The sequence below is a fragment of the Pinus tabuliformis genome, chromosome 1_2, assembly GCF_031772625.1.
Source record: "Pinus tabuliformis cultivar Carrire ecotype Pingquan chromosome 1_2, CPIR1, whole genome shotgun sequence".
Classification (NCBI taxonomy): Eukaryota; Viridiplantae; Streptophyta; class Pinopsida; order Pinales; family Pinaceae; genus Pinus; species Pinus tabuliformis.
The window spans coordinates 31,868,224-31,874,223 of NC_142298.1; positions in this window are offsets into that span (position 1 = coordinate 31,868,224).

Consider the following 6,000-nt stretch of genomic DNA (forward strand, 5'->3'; position numbering starts at 1 on the left):
AGAGGTATTACTATAGCATGCAAAGCCCCACACCAGCTCTACAGGGTAGCAGCAAGAAGGATAGATTGATTCTTTGGGCTGGCATAAACGAAAGAATCGAGAGTGGCAAGGCCAAGGAAAAGAGATGAAAAGGGATAACCCTAAATGATTGGAAGGAGGAGGGTCGAGGGATTTATCTCTCATCCGCCTTAATTGACAAATACAGATACATGGATGGATACATCTCAGGATTCTAGGAATGTCGTGAATAGTGGTGGAACGGAGTATCAGTCAATTTCAAGAAAGCAGGTAGTTAGGGGAGTTATAACTGTAACTATCATGCTCGAGGAAGGAACTTCTTTATGGCACGCTCGAAGGACTGAGTCACTATTGTCATATGTAGAGGATATGACCAAATGCCATCATCATAATCATAATCAGAAAATGATGAGATCGAAGATCAAGAAGCTAAAGGTTCCGAAGATGATGATTCGAAAGAGTCCGAAGATCCACCAGAGCTAGAAGAGCTAGAGTCAGCAGAGCCTGAAGAGCCAGATCTAGAGCCTGATGATTCCCTTGAGCTTTACCTTCTCTCGATGGCCCTGTCCCACCCATCCTGGCAGAAACCACCTGACAGGAAGGTAAGACCAACTCCTTGAAGGAAAGGAATCGACGGGAACAAAACGTCTGTTGGGAACGAGAGGGAGGATAATAAGCTAACCCGATAGGGAAGGTAGGACTAGCCAAAGAGAATGAATGATTGGAATCATATGCTCGCCCTTCATAGGCCACCTTTTCACTCTCAAATTGACCATTATTAAGGACAAGATAATGTTTATGATCCCATCCCCCATAGATTGTATTGTTCACCGATCAATTGCAACAATGCTTGATGAGATCTTCGACCTCGTCTTCTTGCATGTTGATCATGTCAAAACCATCATCCTGGAGTGGGTGGGCTCAATAGGCCTAATGGGTCCTAAATGAAAGAAAGGTGAGTAATTAATGAGTGATCTCCCAATCATCATTAATATGCTCTCCCAATCAGTAACGCCACATACTTGATCGATCAGTTCATTAACCTCCATCTCCCGGGTTAAACCTCAATCAATCATCCGATACTGCACGCGGCCATAAATGAAATATTATGATTCGATTAAATTATCGTTATATAGGATGTCATTAAAATAAAGTAAGTATTGGATCACACTCTACTAAGTCATGAAATAAAGAAGGCAGACTGTCTCTCATTCAAGTGGGCATACTCTTCATCATTTGATCAAGCAAGCATTCAATCATGAAATCAAGGAGGCATACTCTCTCTCTCTCTCAATCAATCAGACTCTGCTAACTCATGAAATCAAAGAGGTATACTCTCAATCAATCAATCAATCAATCATTCAAGTAGGCATACTCTCCTTCTTACACATTCAGACTAACAGACAAATCAGACTAGCAGTATACTTAGAAACTACTACCCATCTACCCATCCATCCCATCCATCATCCATCATGCTGCTACTCATACTCATACTAATGATAACCATATACATCATCTACGTATATATTGCTATATATTCAAATAGATATAGGAACAAACAATGTACCTCGGTGAACATAATTGGATCGAGGATACTTTGAGGGCAAGGAAAATAGCTCATTCAAATACATTCAAAAGTGTTAATTAGTGCGCTAGCGTAAGCATAAAAAACATTAGCTCTGACAAATTAAATGCACCAAGGAGAAGCATGAGGTGAAGGCTGGTCATTCGAGGATGAAAGTTGAATAAGTTGCATTAGCGTGAAAGTGGAAGATATTATCTAAACTGCCAAATTAGATGTGTTAGCGTCAAGTAGAAAAAAGCCATAAAATATGCATTGACGCCATATCGTAAGTATTATGCAGAAGCACCCAAAGAACTGTAAGGCTGAAGTTTTCCCTCCCATGAAAGAGAAAATAGAGGATAAAGAATGACTCGACCAAAGAATGAGGTAGAGGAACAATGGTGAAGACCAACGGTAGAGGGAAAATAGGAGATTTAGCAGACCCTATCCTGTATGGAAAAGAAATCATTTACACAAAGTGGTGAATCGTATAATAAGCATATGAGAGACTCCCGCTCTTCCTTTATCTTCTGCCCAGGCCTGTCACATACTAGTGATGGCCCAAACTTGTATGTGCATACAGACCCTCCACCCCATGCATACCTCTCCTATCACCAGAAGACCTATCCGATCAACAGAGCTATTAAGACATATCATTAGCTCAACCCGGACTAGGGCATCCATAAAACCATTGACCGGTTAGTACCTGGGGGCGTACCTCTTGGACAGGTGAATGGGCCCTACCTAAAATGCCCTCATACCTTTGATGATCGGAGCATACTTACTTTGGGATGGGACAACAAGGAGTGACTTAGCTTATAAAGGAAAGAGCAGGGGCTGTTCCATTGATTGAGTCATGGCGAACAAAGTGGAGTAGTAGCTAAGAATGAACCTGCTTTAGATAGTATGATATGTACGCTCGGGTGGTGAAATCACTCCCACCAATAGCTCAGCTTATGGATGGTCTTGTGTCTAAATATTGAGAGAAATCTATTTAGATGGCGAAAGTTCACATTGTTCCACCGTCCAATGCCCGTAGTATAGGCCGGGGAGTAGGGCGAAGGCAATTGAGAAAGAAATACAGTGTGTACTAGAAACTAATCCTTCTCTACCAACCGTCACAGAAAGGAGAGCGATGGAAGATGGATAGGAGGATGGATTGGTATGGAATAGATAGAAATATAGATACAGATACATATAGACGAAGATTGATGTCGATGCTCTAGACTATGCACCCCACCTACTATTAATTAAAGGGGTGGATTATGCCACCCACCTCAGCTCACATTGCATTCACGCTGGTAGCTTAGTTGCTTCGCAAGAGATCGAGGATCAACCTTAGCTATGATCAGTGTGGGATCTAACCAATGCTCGGATGGGAGATCGAGTCAATTATCCTAAGGGAATGGGGTAAACTCTCTCCCTTGTCTTGGGTAAGCGGGGCTCTGTCCCAATGCCTTACTATTTAGAGAAAGTGCCGAAATTCTTATATAAGGGAGGCGGGACTGTACATACGATGTGAGGTCTTGCACCTGTTGAGTTCGGGTGTGCACTCTATAGAGATGTGGGGTACTGAACCCATGTAGAAGGATGTATCAACCGACCTATGCATTTATCTATATTACCATAAAATCTTGTCCAGGCAATGCCCTGCTATTATTTGAGCGTAGATAGATGCTTGCTCCTAAAGAGTGGAATGAGACACAGACCTAGGGAACAGAGGTATGAATTGGTGGGGCTTCACAATTCTTTTTGATAGAATGAAGCCTCTCCTCCCTGAATTATTATATAAAGGGATGGATGTTTCAGGATAAGTTCTTGAACGAGCTCAACAAGTTATTCTATCTAAAGCTATTAGCTAGATAAATCATCCTTGCGGACAAGGCCGATCTCCCTAGTATCAACAGATATCTAGCAACAAGCAGGACAAGAAAATCTACCTTTCTCTAAATATATTGTGATTCATTAATAAAAACTAAGAGGTGTTTTAGACCCTACCTTAAGTCCAACGCTAGTTTGAGGCAGCCACGCTTCGACCGTCCGAAAGAGTGTCCTTTTGAGAACCTGCAATCACAAACAAGCACAGATCAAATAACACCTGCATAGCTAATATAATAAATCATATCCATCATGGTGATCAAGGAATCCATGAAATAAACCATAAAACACAGCTTATTGAGTAAAATAAACTTGATTGTATTAACTTTGAAAATAGAAGAACTTTACAACCTTTGGTGCCTTGATGTTGTACAAGCTCCTCCCAGGGTCCGAAATAGGAATCTCCTCTACTTTGACAAGCCTCACACTCTTCCAAATGAGATCAACAAGATATGTAATCTTTCCTCACAAAAGCTCAATTAGGAAGACTAAGTTCCAGCAGCATTTCACCTCAAAAGTCTTCAGCATTCCACCTCAGTAACCAGCTTAATGCTTCATTTTATAGTGCAAAGGAAGGAGGTTACAGGTCCACCTATGAAGGGATAAAGTCCTCCTTCAAAGGCATAAGCTCCTCACTTCAAGGGGTTAGCTCCTTAAGGTATGAGATGCATGAACCTTAAAGGAGCGAACTTGCCACCTCAAGATTCCTTCTAGAAGCTTCCAGAAATGAATCAAAGTGAGTTTTTAAGAATGTACTTGCGCCTTTCTGACTTTTACAGGGGTCCGCACCCATTACACAGAGACAGAGCGGTCAGGTACGCAAGGGAAATGACTAGTATGTGTGGGACTGTAGGTAATGCTAAGAGAAAGTGCGGAACGGGAGTTTTAGAGACTTTTAAGGGCTTTCTCTTATTTTCAAAGTTTGACATGAAGAACTGAGGTTTAAGACGTGCAAAGGAGGAAAGTATGAGTGGTGATAGACTCACACCGATTGCAAAATGTCATGGTGACAATATTTTGTGCAACAATAGCTATGGGTAGAAATATTACATACGTAACAATTGGCTATGGGTGTTTCCGGCCATTGAAAATGACTGCGTTACCACCAGCCCTGTTACCAGTCAAAACTATTCATCACAGTTGTTTACTATTCGATAGTTCTATCTATAGAGAGTACATAATAGTAATATGAGGGCTCCCATAGAATGACCTGCAGATGAAACAATTCAGCAACTGAGATGTCAAGATCGTACGAATTGGAATGGTACAATACTGCGCGCATATGAAATGGAACAATTCCGCCCTTTCTATTTCATTTTCAGGGGTGAGGTTACAACTCGGTGAATGAAGGAGCAAAGGATACCATAGAATGATCCCGCAAATGTTAAGAAATGGTTAGCGACCTAGATGCTAAAACTGATGATTGAGTTGATTCGAGTTCAATATGCGCATGCCCAGGAGGACTAGGTAGGTGTACGAAGTTGATTCGACTTCCGGCAGCATTTATGTCTCTATTTCCAATAGCACCATGGTATTTCTCTCATCAACAAATATTCAAATCATGTCCACCGTTATTTTCACGTATGTAATAATTGGACATGCTCATAATTCCCCTTTCATAATAGTAGGGTGGTTATTGTTGTTGCTCATACGTATATAGTCTATCCTATGAACCCTCTTTCTTAGATATATAAAGTCCCTCTTTTCAAGAAAGGGAAATACTTTGGATTTGTTTCCATGTAGATTATGTTGAATAGATGATGTTGAGCAAAAGGCAAGAACCAGTACCCATTGAAGCAGATCCAGTTGAATTAGTAACAAAGGCAGAGGCATTAGGAGCTTCACCCATTGATCCAGTAGACCTAGCATTCTGACCAGATTGATACCCCACAAGGATAAATTCCATTGATCAAGCTTATTAACTTGAGGACCTAGTTTCATATCTAATTGAAATTTATCTGCCACCACTCGTTAACCTATAACCAGTTTCTATTTTTGATCCACTCTTGTTGTCCTACCCCACCCTATGCGTGCTTCACCTAAAGCATCCCTTCTAGTTCACAATCAATATCGAAATTCATTTGTAGAAGATCGAGAGCCCATTGCAAAGGAAACAAAGGTAGTAGCACTAGGAGCAAGGGTATAGAAGGCAGTAACATAAGTGTAGGCGGCAAAATAAGGAAAGGGCAACTAATCGAGTTGAGTTAGTATCCGTCCCACCATATTTCCTAACATTGATTCCTTTTAGAGAGCCAACTTGTCCCCCAGTGCTAGTAGCAGGTGATCCAGTATAAGAAAATCCAGTTAGAGATCAAGATGTAAACCTGAATGCGAAGCGGCAGACCTGTTAAGTCTGATAGCTAACACCCCGCTCGAGATCCCTTCCAATGCCAGTTCTTATTTGCACGGTTCCTTACCCACCTGCCATCACCAGCAAAAGCAGAACTAGCTAAGGCTACGTCAGGTGAGAGAACAGAGTCAGTTGATCGAGTAAAAGCAGCATAAGCACCAATAAGAAAGACCCATATTGAATACAGTGC